General features: G+C 48.3%; 1 long non-coding RNA gene across 1 annotated transcript; it reads right to left on the bottom strand.

The window, feature by feature from the left end:
- Positions 1 to 219: 219 nt before the first annotated feature.
- Positions 220 to 1,055, bottom strand: LOC125974539 (uncharacterized). The gene is made up of 4 exons (XR_011086447.1): positions 914 to 1,055; positions 759 to 829; positions 518 to 622; positions 220 to 373 (listed from the first exon to the last, which is right to left on the bottom strand). It is a non-coding gene; the product is annotated as an uncharacterized lncRNA (long non-coding RNA).
- Positions 1,056 to 16,042: the final 14,987 nt, after the last annotated feature.

Genomic DNA, 16,042 nt, shown 5'->3' with positions numbered 1-16,042 from the left:
TGAGTGACTGAAGAATGTAGCTATTTTGTCTGAGAAAAAGGTGTGCTCATTGATGAGCTTACCTGTCCTTGTTGCTTCAGCGCTGACTCCAGATCTGCTACTCTGCTTTGATAGTGACCCATTTCTACCATCAGCTTTTCTCTGGTCTGAAAGGAGGAGGAGGGAGGCTCCTCCTCCTCCTTTCAGACCAGAGAACACCCGAGGCTGGGTGAGAACGGGGAGGCTGCGACCCGGCCGGGGGTTGCGGGAAGGGGCGCCACCTTGATCTCCTTCTCGGCGTCGTAGTCCCCTTCGCTGGTCTGGGCTAGCAGAGCGTAGGCTCGTTGCAGCGCTTGATATTCTTGCGTCAGCTGGCGGTAGCGAAGCTCCGCCTCTTCATGCACACACCAATGCAACACAGCACTAGTACCAGAATCAGTCAGACCGGCGACAAAGCACCCGCGACGCAAAGACGAGTCCGATTCCAGGCTGAAGAGGAATGTTTGGTGCCAATACGCTGGCAGAAATGGCGGGCTACCTCTTCGGGTTCCGTGTCGGGGGTTCTGTCGGTGTGAAAAGACAAGGACGATCCGTCCGGGTCCACCAACACGTCTTCGTCGTAGCCGTAAAATGTTTCGATGACCTGCGGGCGCGGAAGCAAACATCTCTCTGAACAAACTGAAGCGACACCTCACGATGAATCGACGAGAGGAACGATAGCGAGAAAAAGGCCATTTCATCTTGCGCAACACCAAGCAGCCGCAAACAAACAGACTCACCTTGCAGGACCTGACGCTTTGTTCCTCCTCAGAGATTCTCGACGTCGGTATCGTAGCAGCAAATCTCTCTCCTGTCGACACAAATAATCCGCCTTTGAGATTCTTTGGATGCAAAGGGAACGAACGGCTCCGGCGCAGAAACAAACGCGACTCACAATGACATTTCTGACATGAGCTCCTGTCTCCAGAGCCTGAAAAACACGTCACCGGCGATGATTGGAGGGACGCTCGTCTTTTCCAAAAGTGACAACTACAGGGTGTGTCAGGGTTTTCCAGATTATCTTTATCGTATCATTGTGTTGCTTTGACTTTGACTGCGACCTGTAATAAATAATATTATTTATCCCTTATTTATCCCTATCGCTTATCCCTTCCTACACAAAGTCGTAAAACACCCCTTGCTATGTTTTGACTAGAGGTCAAGGGCTTCCTCTATTCAATCCACTCTTACACCCACCCTGTTTCTCTTAATTAAAATGCTCGTGCAGGAGCCGAGAGTCAGACTTCATTCGTACAACGGATGGACTCTCCACCTGCAGGTGTCCAAAAGAACTTACTTGTCTCCCGTGTGGTTCTTGCAAAATAAGTTGGAGCGAGCGCAACTCTAACAGGGTGCATTTTGCCACTAGCTGCCTACGGACAATGACGTCGCGCTCGCGGCTCATGGTTGACGGGCTGAGCAGCCGGGCAAGTCCGTCGTTTTCAGCGCACAGCGAGTGGCAAAGGCGCGGACAAAACGGGAGCTTTGAGCTGCTGAAAACGGCAAAACAAGTCTAAAGCGTGTTCAAACGCGTGCGCACAATGCTCCTGCTTGAAAGGTCGGAATTTAAGGGGCCAATTTTTTGGATGGCGGCCGCCGGCCAAGCTTTGGACGGAAAAGGTTTCCTGGCGACAGCGAGCGAGCGCGGCGCTGCCGTACGTGCACCGAGTCGCCTGCCTGAAGACCTTGGACAAGTCGTCGATGATGTGCCGCTGCTCCACAACTTGAAGGAACTCCATTTCACCGTCCTGCTGGCCGCAACCGCGGTCCAGGTCATTGAGCGAACTAGGCCTTCTCTGTGGAACACAAATGCAGTGGACTCTGTTGGCACGCCGCCGTTGTCCGCGTCGACTTACCAAGCTTGCCATCTCCTCGTTCTCCTGGGTGACAAAGCGCACTTTGTTTTCAAGGCGACACAGCACCAGCGAGAGTTCTTCATTCTTCCTGCTCAGGCGTTTGTTTTTGTACAGGAGTGGCAGAAACTGGCTTTCTGTTTCTCTCAGTCGCTTTAGCTGCAAGCATGAAGTGCGGGATGTGAAAGACGCACAACACGCGGGCCAGAACGTATCCATTTCTTTTGCATCGGTTTGAACGGAATCGTGGCTTTGGCTCCCAATAAAAGACATCTACCAGGCAACCGACTCGCCGCGCCGCTCAACTAATAAGCAAGCGCAATGGGTGCCTCGCTGGATGGCGCGCATCAAACGTAGCGCAAACCTTCAAGCGTGCCGTCAATAAATTACCAGTTCATTGCGCTCTTCAGAAAGCAGGGCGTTTCGATCCTCCAATTTCCTGATGACTGCGCTGAGCTCAGCGATTTTCAGATGAAACCGTCGCGTGTCCCGATCCTCCTGAGACTGAAAACGCCCCGCAACACACACACACAAGCACTCGTTCAAAGTTCAAAACTGTTTTTGTGCTACCTTCCTCCAGCAACGAACTAAGTCATGCGTACTGCAAGTGTGTGATGAGGTGGCTTACGCAATGAAGAGGATTGCTAGTAGCGGCGTTGACCCCACTTCCAGGGTAGTTTAGGCCCGCCCTTTGGGAATCCCTCAGGGCAGCGATCTGCTGCTCGGCAGCCTGAGTCTGCAGCTGAAGGCGGTGGACGTGGCCGGCCCCAGGGCTTCATCCAAAACACTAACCGCTCTGTCTTTCAGCTTGATCTCATCCGTCTGGATGTACAAACGGGGAGCGCTCAGGCAGGCGGGCAAACTCATTTGCCAGAATTGTGACAAAAACAAAGAGAGCAACCGGCCAATTTTTTTCTTGAATCGACTAGAACACCTTTGCTGTGACAAAAGCGAAGCGAGCAACCGGACATTTTCTTCTTGTGAAATAGAATAGAATAGAATGCCTTAGGTGTCATTGCACTGCGGGTATACAACGAAATTGGGAACATAGCCACGCACCGCGCATCTGATCAGTCCTACCAGTCGGCGGATCTCCCTCTCGCAGTCTCTCTTGGTTCGGCTCAGCTCCTCCCGATGCTGGTGATGAGCCGATCGGAGCTCGGCCGCTCGGGACTGCCAGGCCTGCTGGGCCGCTGCCAGGGCTTCTTCCGCGCTCCTGGTGGAGGCGACACCGCTCGGTCTCCCGACACCGCCGCGTCTCCTCCACCTCCGCCAGCAAAGCGCCCCCCCTCCTCACCTGAGCAGACATTGCGCCACACCGGGCCGTTGAGACCGCAACGGAGCGCCGCGACGCTTACTGGGGACAAGCTACACAATACGGTAGCGGCCGCATCGAAGCCCGACGTGGCGTGCGGATAGTCAGACACGGATAGAGCGGATCACCTTGTCCATGGAGCCGTCCCTCAGGCTGAGGACCAAGGCATTCAGTCGCTGGATCTCTCCATCTTTGATTTTGATCACTCTCATCAGCTCCATTTCATGCTGCCGCAGTAATGTCTCCCTGGTAATGGATAACTCTTTCTGCTTCTCCTCATGGAGTTTGCTTTTGAGTTCCGTCATGGCGGCGGTGGCACGGTGGTGCTCCGCCCGCAGGTCCTGACTTCTCTCTCTCTCCAGACAGCTGACCTGACATGACTTAGACAAACTTTATTGTCATCTTGTCTGCACATGGTGCATACAAAACGAAATTCCGTTGCATACGTCTTACAACAAAGTAGTGATATTGCAGTTGAATAGAAGTAACATATCCTATGAAAAAATATATATATACATATACTATATATATATATATATATATATATATATATATATATATATATATATATATATATATATATATATATATGCTCGGGAACCTAGATACACACTGCAGAGGCTAAGTGAAGTACCCTCAGAAAGTCTCCTAGAAGATGTGAATGCAGCATTGACAACAATTCCTACGGCTACCATCACTGAAACCAATGAGCTGATATACACCTCAGCAGCAGTGATCCTAGAAATGCTTGGCTACAAGAAGAATGACCATATGCGACCACAACAGTGCCCACCATGGAAGAGAAGGCTGGAGGCCAAAATCAAGATAGCACGGAGAGAAGTGAGCCAAATGACAGAGGCCCAGAAAGGTACAATGAAAAAGCAAGTTCCCAAGAAATACAGCCATATGCCCATACCTGAAGCACTCGAAACTGCCAAACAAAGACTCCAAGCCTTGGCCAGCCGCCTAAAGAGGTACACAAGAGAGAATGAAGCCAGACGAATAAACAGGTTGTTCACAACACAACCAGCGAAAGTGTACGCTCAGTGGCAGGGGAATAATAGCAGAGCAGACCCACCAAGGCTGAAAACTGAACAGTACTGGAAGGATATATGGGAGCGGGAGGCATCACATAAGAAGGATGCACAGTGGCTGGTGGCTCTGAGAAAGGACCACAGCAAGCTCCCTGAACAGAACCCAGTAACCATCACAGTGGCAGACATCCAGAGAAGAGTCTCAGGAATGAAAAACTGGACAGCACCAGGCCCTGACATGATCCACAGCTACTGGCTCAAGAAACTTACAACTCTCCATGAGCGCCTGGCAGCACAAATGAACCAGCTGCTAAGGGATGGGATTCACCCTGAATGGTTAACCCAAGGGCGTACGATCCTGATCCAGAAGGATCCATCAAAGGGTACAGTCCCATCCAACTACCGGCCAATCACCTGCCTCTCCACAACATGGAAGCTGATGTCGGGCATACTATCAGATAAGATCAGCAGGCACATGGATCAATACATGAGCACTGCTCAGAAAGGGATTGGTAAAAATACCAGAGGAGCAAAACATCAACTCCTGGTGGATAGAACAGTCACCCAAGACTGCAGAACTAGACGTACCAACCTGAGCACTGCCTGGATTGATTACAAGAAAGCATATGACTCAATGCCACATACTTGGATCACTGAATGCTTGAGGCTGTACAACATCAATGGAACTCTGAGAACCTTCATCGCCAACTCGATGAAACAGTGGAAAACCACACTTGAAGCCAATGGCAAGCCACTTGCACACGTGACCATCAAATGTGGTATATACCAAGGAGACGCTCTGTCCCCAATGCTGTTCTGTATAGGACTGAACCCCCTCAGCCAAATAATCAACAAGACGGGCTATGGATACCAACTCAGGAATGGGGCCACCATCAGCCACCTCCTCTACATGGATGACATAAAGCTGTACGCTAAGAACGAGCGGGACATTGACTCCCTGATCCACACTACCAGGATCTACAGCTCTGACATCGGAATGTCATTCGGACTTGAGAAATGTGGCCGCATGGTGACTAAAAGAGGAAAGGTAATCCACACAGAGGGGGTCTCACTCCCAGAAGGAACAATAGCAGACATTGAGGACAGCTACAAATACCTTGGAATTCCACAGGCAAATGGCAACCTTGACGAGGAAACAAGGAAAGCAGCCACAGCCAAATACCTCCATCGAGTAAGGCAAGTCCTAAGAAGTCAGCTCAATGGCAAGAACAAGTCCCTAGCCATTAACAGCTACGCCCTACCAGTAATCAGGTACCCTGCAGGAATCATACGGTGGCCAAAGGAAGATATACAGACCACAGATATCAAGACACGGAAGCTCCTAACCATGCATGGAGGGTTCCATCCCAAGTCCAGCACCCTGAGACTGTACACTAGCCGTAAAGAAGGAGGCCGAGGACTAGCGAGCGTGAGAGCCACGATCCAAGATGAAACATCCAAGATCCATAAGTACATCAGGGATAAGGCCCCAACGGATGACGTGCTCAGTGAATGTCTCAGACAATGGGCATCAAAGGAAGATGAGGTGCTGGAGGGACCATCATGGGAGGACAAGCCCCTACATGGGATGTACCACCGAAACATAGCTGAAGTAGCTGATATCCAGAAATCCTACCAATGGCTAGAAAGAGCTGGTCTGAAGGACAGCACAGAGGCACTGATCCTGGCTGCACAAGAACAGGCCTTGAGCACCAGAGCAATAGAGGCCCAAATCTACCACACCAGACAAGACCCCAGGTGTAGATTGTGCAAAGAAGGTCCTGAGACAATCCAGCACATAACTGCAGGGTGTAAGATTCTGGCAGGTAAAGCATACATGGAGCGCCATAACCAAGTAGCTGGAATAGTGTACAGGAACATCTGTGCAGAGTATGGACTGGAAGTCCCAAGATCCAAGTGGGAAACACCTCCAAAGGTGGTAGAGAATGACCAAGCCAAGATCCTCTGGGACTTCCAGATCCAGACAGACAGAATGGTAATGGCGAACCAACCGGACATTGTGGTGGTGGACAAAGAGCAGAGGAAAGCCGTTGTGGTTGACATAGCCATCCCAAATGATGGTAACATTAGGAAAAAGGAACATGAGAAACTTGAGAAATATCAAGGGCTCAGAGAAGAGCTGGAGAAGACCTGGAAAGTTAAGACTTCAGTGGTACCTGTGGTCATTGGAGCACTAGGGGCAGTAACCCCCAAACTGGAGGAGTGGCTGAAACAGATCCCAGGAAAAACATCTGACATCTCAGTCCAGAAAAGTGCAGTACTAGGAACAGCAAAGATACTGCGTAGAACCCTCAAGCTCCCAGGCCTCTGGTAGAGGACCCGAGCTTGAAGGGAAAAAGAGACCACCCACGGGGGGTGAGGCAAAAAGTATATATATATATATATATATATATATATTAAAAATAAGTATAAAGTGCAGCAGTGATAATTATGCAATAGTGCAAGTAGGCAAAACAGTATTCAAGAGTGTGCAGAGGAATGCTAAACCATGTATTAAACTTCTATTTAAAGGGTTTATACAAGTTCAGTAAAGTTGGTAGTGCGAGATAGTGCAAGATAGAGGTCCGTAGTGTCATAAAGTACAGTTCTGTGAATGTGTGATGCAGAGTTCAGTTTAGAGCTCAACAGTTCTAGTGTTCAACAGTCTGATGACAGCAGGGAAAAAGCTGTTGCAGAACCTGGTGGACCTGCAGCGGATGCTGCAAACCTCTTCCCAGAGGGCAGCAGGGAGAACAGTCCATGGTGGGGGTGTGATGGGTCATTGATGATGTTACGGGCACGGGACATGCAGCGCTGAGATGAAATGTCCTGAATGGAGGGAAGAGGAGCCCCTATGATCCTCTCTGCTGTCCTCACCACTCTCCTCACGTTCTTCCAATCGGAGGCGGTGCAGCCTCCACACCACACAGAGAGACAGCTTGTCAGAATGCTCTCTATGGTGCTCCTGTAGAACGTCCTCATGATGGGTGGGGGCAGGTGGGCTCTCCTCATCCTCCGCAGGAAGTACAAGCGCTTCTGTGCCCTCTTGACCAGTGCCGTAGTGTTCATAGTCCAGGTGAGGTCTTCTGTGATGTGGACCCCCAGGAATTTGGTGCTGCTGACCACCTCCACAGCTGAGCTGTTGATGATCAGTGGAGCGTGGTGAGGCTGTTTTTTCCTGAAGTCGACGATGATCTCCTTCATCTTCTCCTCATTCAGGATCAGGCTGTTTTCTCTGCACCAGCCCACCAGCTGCTCCACCTCCTCTCTGTAGTCCAGGTCGTTGTTGTCTCTGATGAGCCCCACCACCGTTGTGTCGTCTGCTGACTTCACGATGTGATTGGTGGTGAACCTGAGGACGCAGTCGTGTGTCATCAGGGTGCACAGCAGGGGGCTCAGGACGCAGCCCTGAAGGGAGCCTGTGCTGAGGGTGATGACATCAGAGGTGTTCTGTCCGACCCGGACTGACTGAGGTCTGTTGGTGAGGAAGTCTAGCAGCCAGTTGCGAAGGGGGGTGTTGAAGCCCAGGTGTTCCAATTTTCCTACCAGATGCTGTGGGATGATGGTGTTAAACGCTGAGCTGAAGTCCAGGAACAGCCTCCGCACATGGGTGTTCTTCTCCTCCAGGTGAGCCAGGCTCAGGTGAAGAACGGAGGAGATGGCTTCCTGAGTGGAGCGGTTTTGCCGGTCGGCAAACTGGAACGGGTCAAATAATAGGGGGAGTCTGGAAACGATGTGACCTTTAAGCAGCCTTTCGAAGCACTTCATCATAACCGGAGTCAGTGCAACAGGCCGGTAATCATTAAATGAGGTGATTTGAGGTTTCTTCGGCACCGGAATGATGGAGGCAGTCTTAAAGCACGCCGGCACTGTGGCTTGGCCCAGCGAGGTGTTAAAAATGTCTGTGATGACCCCAGCCAGATGACTTGCACATTCCCTGAACACACGCCCAGGAATGTTGTCCGGGCCAGGGGCCTTACAGGGGTTGACTCTCCTCAGGGTCTTCAACACATCGGCGGAGTCAAGGCAGAGTACCTCCTCTTCCTGATGGGGGACAGTTTTAACTGCTGGAGTGCCGTTTAGTGCCTCGAACCTCCCAAAGAAGTTATTTAGACCATTTAGAAAGTCAGCATCAACTACACCCACCGGGGGGGGGGGGAGGGTGAGTTGTCGTCTGTAATCGCCCGTATGCCTTGCCACATACTCCTGATGTTTTTGACGTCGTGGAAACGATCCTGAAATTTTCGACTGCGGTCTCGCTTCGCTATCCTGATGGCACGGTTCAAGTTGGCTCTCGCTGTCCTCAGTGTCTCCTTGTCGCCAGACTTGAAGGCAGAGTTCCGCGCTCGTAGCGTTTGACGTACCTCCTCAGTCATCCAGGGTCGTTGGTTGCCCCGGGTGATGATATTCTTAGTGGTGCTGACGTCCTCGGTGCATTTGTTGATGTAGGCTGACACAGTCATGGCACACGCATGTCTAATCTACATCGGGAAAACTGGGAGGGAGGGAGGCAGGCAGGGAGGCAGGCAGTGTGTCTGTCTGTTGAGGTTTTCACCTTGTTCTTCTCCTGCTGAAGTTCTAACTGGACGTCCATCAGTTTGGTTCTCAGCTCGTCATTGGCGGCCTGAAGGGCGTCCGTTCGCTCCGCCTTGGCCCGCCCTGCCGGAGCTCGTTTGGACATCTCTTACTCGAGTCTCGCCCGGTCGTCAGTCAGAGATCACAACATTTGTACCTGGAGAGCACAAACGCAGCGCTGTTTTCCACTGGCTTCGAACTCAACTTCAATCGGTACCGTAACTTACAACATCATAAACATAGAACTAGCTTGACTTATTCATTGAATAAATGCATTTGGTTCTTCAAAACTGCATCACGCAACATAGCGTGACCGAGACGGCCGTTATCCACCTGCGTGAAGTTATTTGGTGAAATGAATGAGATGTTTAAGACACCATCGTTCTGTCTCTATGTAGATGAAGGGAAATAATCGATTGCTGAAGGTCCAAAGGTGTTGTGATAAACAAATAAACATATTAGTGATTAGTGACATATTTGTGATAGACATATTAGGCAGGATAATCACATATGTTAACGTGACTGCCCACACTGTATTTATTTATGGTTATTTGTTAAATCGAGTACTGTTAGACATGAAATAGGAAGTGTTTAACATAAATGGAAGACGAAAGGGGTACTCACCATTGTAGCTCCTGCTGGTCAATGATACGAGCCTCTTCTTGCAGTGGAAAACATACAGCCAACAAACACCGTGGAACCTAAAGGAATGAAATTAAACATTAACATTTAGCCTCAACCAACATTCACAGATACAACGCAACGCAAACTACACAAACGTAAATCTTTTTAAACACAATGAGTTGTACTTACCGTGTACGCTCTAGACGGTCCACTTGCAAGCAGAAAATAAAGATATTTCTGTTGATAATCGTCGTGTTTGTATCCGGTGTCTCGCTCAAGGCCATTGCGCCCACAGATTTGAATTTTGGCGAGAGTTCAGCCTATTGACGTCATTTCCGCGGTGTAATACCCGCATATCTGAAACGGCAAAGTTAAGAGTAGAGTTAAATAAAGTTTTTAGTCAACGCAATAATTTACAACCGTTGACCAGTCGAAATAATCGTCGAAATTTGGCGTCTGTGGCTGGAAGCAGACGCCGAGTTCGACATTCCTCCCAAACGCCACACTCCCTCGCTTTTCAGGGCTAAAAAAAAACAGTTGTAATTACCTTGTACGCTCTAGACGGTCAAGTTGCAAGCTGAAAACAAAAATATTTGCCTTGTAAGTCATCGTGTTACTAACCGCTGTGTCTTGTTTGCCAGAATTGCCGCTTTCCTACTTCCTGTTGCAAGCCACGCCCACGGATTATAATTTTGCCGTGAGTTCCGCCTATTGACGTCATGTCCGCGTGACATGACTGCGACGTAATATTATCTAAAACTGTTTGTGCGGTATTGTGTTGTTCTGTGCGGTATTGTGTTATTCTGTGCGGCGTCGTGTTGTTCTGTGCGGCGTCGTGTTGTTCAGTGCGACGTTGTGTTGTTCAGTGCGGCATGGTGTTGTTCAGTGCGGCATGGTGTTGTTCAGTGCGGCATGGTGTTGTTCAGTGCGGCATGGTGTTGTTCAGTGCGGCATAATGTTGTTCAGTGCGGCATGGTGTTGTTCAGTGCGGCATGGTGTTGTTCAGTGCGGCATGGTGTTGTTCAGTGCGGCATAATGTTGTTCAGTAAGCCATAATGTTGTTCAGTGCGGCATGGTGTTGTTCAGTGCGGGATGGTGTTGTTCAGTGCAGGATGGTGTTGTTCAGTGCGGCATGGTGTTGTTCAATGCGGCATGGTGTTGTTCAGTGCGGGATGGTGTTGTTCAGTGCAGGATGGTGTTGTTCAGTGCGGCATGGTGTTGTTCAATGCGGCATGGTGTTGTTCAGTGCGGCATGGTGTTGTTCAGTGCGGCATGGTGTTGTTCAGTGCGGCATGGTGTTGTTCAGTGCGGAATGGTGTTGTTCAGTGCGGCATGGTGTTGTTCAGTGTGGGATGGTGTTGTTCAATGCGGGATCGTGTTGTTCAGTACGGGGTGGTGTTGTTCAGTGCAGGATGGTGTTGTTCAGTGCAGGATGGTGTTGTTCAGTGCGGCATGGTGTTGTTCAATGCAGGATCGTGTTGTTCAGTGCAGCATGGTGTTGTTCAGTGCAGCATGGTGTTGTTCAGTGCGGCATGGTGTTGTTCAATGCGGCATGGTGTTGTTCAGTGCGGGATGGTGTTGTTCAGTGCGGCATGGTGTTTTTCAGTGCGGCATAATGTTGTTCAGTGCAGCATGGTGTTGTTCAGTGCGGCATGGTGTTGTTCAGTGCGACATAATGTTGTTCAGTGCGGCATAATGTTGTTCAGTGCGGCATGGTGTTGTTCAGTGCGGCATGGTGTTGTTCAGTGCGGCATGGTGTTGTTCAGTGCGGCATGGTGTTGTTCAGTGCAGGATGGTGTTGTTCAGTGCAGGATGGTGTTGTTCAATGCGGCATGGTGTTGTTCAGTGCGGGATGGTGTTGTTCAGTGCAGGATGGTGTTGTTCAGTGCGGCATGGTGTTGTTCAGTGCGGAATGGTGTTGTTCAGTGCGGCATGGTGTTGTTCAGTGCGGCATGGTGTTGTTCAGTGCAGGATGGTGTTGTTCAATGCGGGATGGTGTTGTTCAGTGCGGGATGGTGTTGTTCAGTGCAGGATGGTGTTGTTCAGTGCGGCATGGTGTTGTTCAATGCGGCATGGTGTTGTTCAGTGCAGGATGGTGTTGTTCAGTGCGGCATGGTGTTGTTCAATGCGGCATGGTGTTGTTCAATGCGGCATGGTGTTGTTCAGTGCGGCATGGTGTTGTTCAGTGCGGCATGGTGTTGTTCAGTGCAGCGTAATGTTGTTCAGTGCGGCATGGTGTTGTTCAGTGCGGAATGGTGTTGTTCAGTGCGGCATGGTGTTGTTCAGTGCGGGATGGTGTTGTTCAGTGCGGCATGGTGTTGCTCAGTGCGGCATGGTGTTGTTCAGTGCGGGATGGTGTTGTTCAGTGCGACATGGTGTTGTTCAGTGCGGCATGGTGTTGTTCAGTGCGGCATGGTGTTGTTCAGTGTGGCATGGTGTTGTTCAGTGCGGCATAATGTTGTTCAGTGCGCCATAATGTTGTTCAGTGCGGCATGGTGTTGTTCAGTGCGGGATGGTGTTGTTCAGTGCAGGATGGTGTTGTTCAGTGCGGCATGGTGTTGTTCAATGCGGGATCGTGTTGTTCAGTGCGGCATGGTGTTGTTCAGTGCGGCATGGTGTTGTTCAGTGCGGCATGGTGTTGTTCAGTGCGGCATGGTGTTGTTCAGTGCGGCATAATGTTGTTCAGTGCGGCATAATGTTGTTCAGTGCGGCATAATGTTGTTCAGTGCGGCATAATGTTGTTCAGTGCGGCATAATGTTGTTCAGTGCGGCATAATGTTGTTCAGTGCGGCATAATGTTGTTCAGTGCGGGATGGTGTTGTTCATTGCGGCATGGTGTTGTTCAGTGCGGCATGGTGTTGTTCAGTGCGGCATGGTGTTGTTCAGTGCGGGATGGTGTTGTTCAGTGCAGGATGGTGTTGTTCAGTGCGGCATGGTGTTGTTCAATGCGGCATGGTGTTGTTCAGTTCGGGATGGTGTTGTTCAGTGCGGCATGGTGTTGTTCAGTGCGGCATAATGTTTTTCAGTGCGGCATGTTGTTGTTCAGTGCGGCATGGTGTTGTTCAGTGCGGCATAATGTTGTTCAGTGCGGCATGGTGTTGTTCAGTGCGGAATGGTGTTGTTCAGTGCGGCATGGTGTTGTTCAGTGCGGCATGGTGTTGTTCAGTGCGGCATGGTGTTGTTCAGTGCGGCATGGTGTTGTTCAGTGCGGGATGGTGTTCAATGCGGGATCGTGTTGTTCAGTGCGGCATGGTGTTGTTCAGTGCGGCATGGTGTTGTTCAGTGCGGCATGGTGTTGTTTAGTGCGGCATGGTGTTGTTCATTTCGGCATAATGTTGTTCAGTGCGGCATAATGTTGTTTAGTGCGGCATGGTGTTGTTCAGTGCGTTATAATGTTGTTCAGTGCGGCATGGTGTTGTTCAGTGCGGCATGGTGTTGTTCAGTGCGGCATAATGTTGTTCAGTGCGGCATAATGTTGTTCAGTGCGGGATGGTGTTGTTCAGTGCGGGATGGTGTTGTTCAGTGCGGCATGGTGTTCAATGCGGAATGGTGTTGTTCAGTGCAGGATGGTGTTGTTCAGTGCGGCATGGTGTTGTTCAGTGCGGCATAATGTTGTTCAGTGCGGCATGGTGTTGTTCAGTGCGGCATGGTGTTGTTCAGTGCGGCATGGTGTTGTTCAGTGCGGCATGGTGTTGTTCAGTGCGGCATGGTGTTGTTCAGTGCGGCATGGTGTTGTTCAGTGCGGCATAATGTTCAGTGAGGCATAATGTTGTTCAGTGCGGCATAATGTTGTTCAGTGCGGCATGGTGTTGTTCAGTGCGGGATGGTGTTGTTCAGTGCAGGATGGTGTTGTTCAGTGCGGCATGGTGTTCAGTGCGGGATGGTGTCTTTCAGTGCGGCATGGTGTCGTTCAGTGCGGCATGGTGTCTTTCAGTGCGGCATGGTGTCGTTCAGTGAGGCATGGTGTTGTTCAGTGCGGCATGGTGTTGTTCAGTGCGGCATGGTGTTGTTCAGTGCGGCATGGTGTTGTTCAGTGCGGCATGGTGTTGTTCAGTGCGGCATAATGTTCAGTGAGGCATAATGTTGTTCAGTGCGGCATAATGTTGTTCAGTGCGGCATGGTGTTGTTCAGTGCGGGATGGTGTTGTTCAGTGCAGGATGGTGTTGTTCAGTGCGGCATGGTGTTCAGTGCGGGATGGTGTCTTTCAGTGCGGCATGGTGTCGTTCAGTGCGGCATGGTGTCTTTCAGTGCGGCATGGTGTCGTTCAGTGAGGCATGGTGTTGTTCAGTGCGGCATGGTGTTGTTTAGTGCGGCATGGTGTTGTTCAGTGCGGGATGGTGTTCAGTGCGGCATGGTGTTGTTCAGTGCGGTATCGTGTTGTTCAGTGCGGTATCGTGTTTCTCAGTGCGGTATCGTGTTGTTCAGTGCAGTATCGTTGTGTTGTTCGTATTGTGTTGTGTTGTTCGTATTGTGTTGTGTTGTTCGTATTGTGTTGTGTTGTTCGTATTGTGTTGTGTTGTTCATATTGTGTTGTTCATATTGTGTTGAGTTGTTCGTATTGTGTTGTGTTGTTCGTATTGTGTTGCCTTTAACACTTAGCCTCTAACACTTAGCCTCTAACACTTAGCCTCTAGCATCTAGAAGGTAAATAAATAGGAAGGAAGGACTCACCGGTGACGTCTTCGCCCACGTCCAAGCGTTGTACTTTGTATTTTCATCCTTCTGACAGTGGAAAACATAGCCAACAAACACCGTGGAACCTAAACGAATGAAAGAAAACTATCATTTGGCCACAACCAACATTCACAGATACAACACAATGTGACGTGCGGGGTTGAGGTTAAAGGTTGAGTGAAGGGCCCTCGTTTTAAACTACTTTTTTGAAAAGGATTGGGAACAAGTAAGACGTATTTAATTTATTTAATGGGAAGTAGTAAGAGCTATTGAATTTAATCTATGTATTATATTCTATTGTATTGTATTCTGTTGTATTCTTTTGGATTGTATTCACACTAACCCCACTAAAACTTCAGCCCACAAAAACTCGCCTCTGGCGCCTAGCCTCTGGCACTTAGCCTCTAACACTTAGCCTTTAACACTTAGCCTTTAACACTTAGCCTTTAACACTTAGCCTTTAACACTTAGCCTTTAACACTTAGCCTTTAACACTTAGCCTAGAAGGTGAATAAATAGGGTTAAAGGTTGAGTGAAGGGCCCTCGTTTTAAACTACTGTTTTGAAAAGGAGTGGGAACAAGTAAGACGTATTTAATTTATTTAATGGGAAGTAGTAAGACTTATTAAATTTATTTAATCTACTTTTCTTCCCAGGCAAAATTTGATGTGCTGCAATTCCAAATTTCCAAAGTGAATGAAGGAATGAAGTCCTTTAAATTATGATTTTGTATAAATACTAGGCATTAACACAAAATCGACGGCACAAAATGGGCAGACTTTACTTGTTTGAAAAGGACTGGTTACAAGACAGACTTTTTTAATTTATTTAATGGGAAGAAGACTTAGTTTAATTGATCTATTTTTGTTCCCTGGCAAAATTCGATTTGCTGCAATTCCAAATTTCCAAAGTGAATGAAGGCAAGAAGTCGTTTAAATTATGATTTTGTTTAAATACTAGGCATGGACACAAAATCTACGGCACAAAATGGGCAGACTTTACTTGTTTGAAGAGGACTGGTTACAAGACAGACTTTTCTGATTTATTTATTGGGAAGAAGACTTATTTAGTTTATTTAATCTATTTTTGTTCCCTGGCAAAATTGGATTTGCTGAAACTGTATTTTGCCAAATCTTGCCTTGAGACCTGATAGGAAGTATTAAACGCTTAGTTAAATCAATACAAGTTGGTAGTAAGAGCGAGTAATGTTGGTTGAACCGATGAATGAAGGTTGAAAGCAATTTAAATTATGACTTTGTATAAATACTAGATATTAACAGAACATCTACTGCGCGAAATGGGCAGAGTTTACTTGTTTGAGAAGGAGTGGCTTATTCAAAACTAAGATTTATTTAATCTGTTTGTTCCCAGGCAAAATTGGATGTGATGCAATTCCAAATTTCACCACATGACGGTGCCCAATTTCGACTTCATAGGACATATTAAACACTTAGCTTGTTATTATGTTCAAGGTAATCAGATTTGTTTATTATTCTAATGGCCTCTTCAAAACTATTCTGGATTACTACTTTGGATCTATTCTACATTACTTGGCAACAACATACTCTGTAACAGATTAGGCAGTATAATCATATATGTTAACTTGAGAGTGCCCACACTCAATCTACTTATCGTGATGTGTTAAATCAATTACTGTTAGACATTATTTGTCTGATAATCTACCAAATCTTTGAATTGAAGAATTTGTGATTTAATTAATAGCTTGTTCAGGGTAATCAGACTTGTATATAATTCTAATGGCCTTCTTTTGAAAACTATTCTGAATTACAACTTTGGATCTTATATTACTTTGCAACAATCTACTCGGTGACAGATTAGGCAGTATAATCACATATGTTAACTTCAGTGCCCACACTGTATTTATTTATGGTTATTTGTTAAATCAAGTACTGTTAGACATGAAATAGGAAGTGTTTAACATAAATGTTA

Source organism: Syngnathus scovelli, unplaced genomic scaffold (assembly GCF_024217435.2).
Source record: "Syngnathus scovelli strain Florida unplaced genomic scaffold, RoL_Ssco_1.2 HiC_scaffold_82, whole genome shotgun sequence".
In the NCBI taxonomy this organism is placed as follows: Eukaryota; Metazoa; Chordata; class Actinopteri; order Syngnathiformes; family Syngnathidae; genus Syngnathus; species Syngnathus scovelli.
The sequence above is the reverse complement of the archived record's forward strand: the minus strand, read 5'-3'. Positions and strand labels throughout refer to the sequence as shown.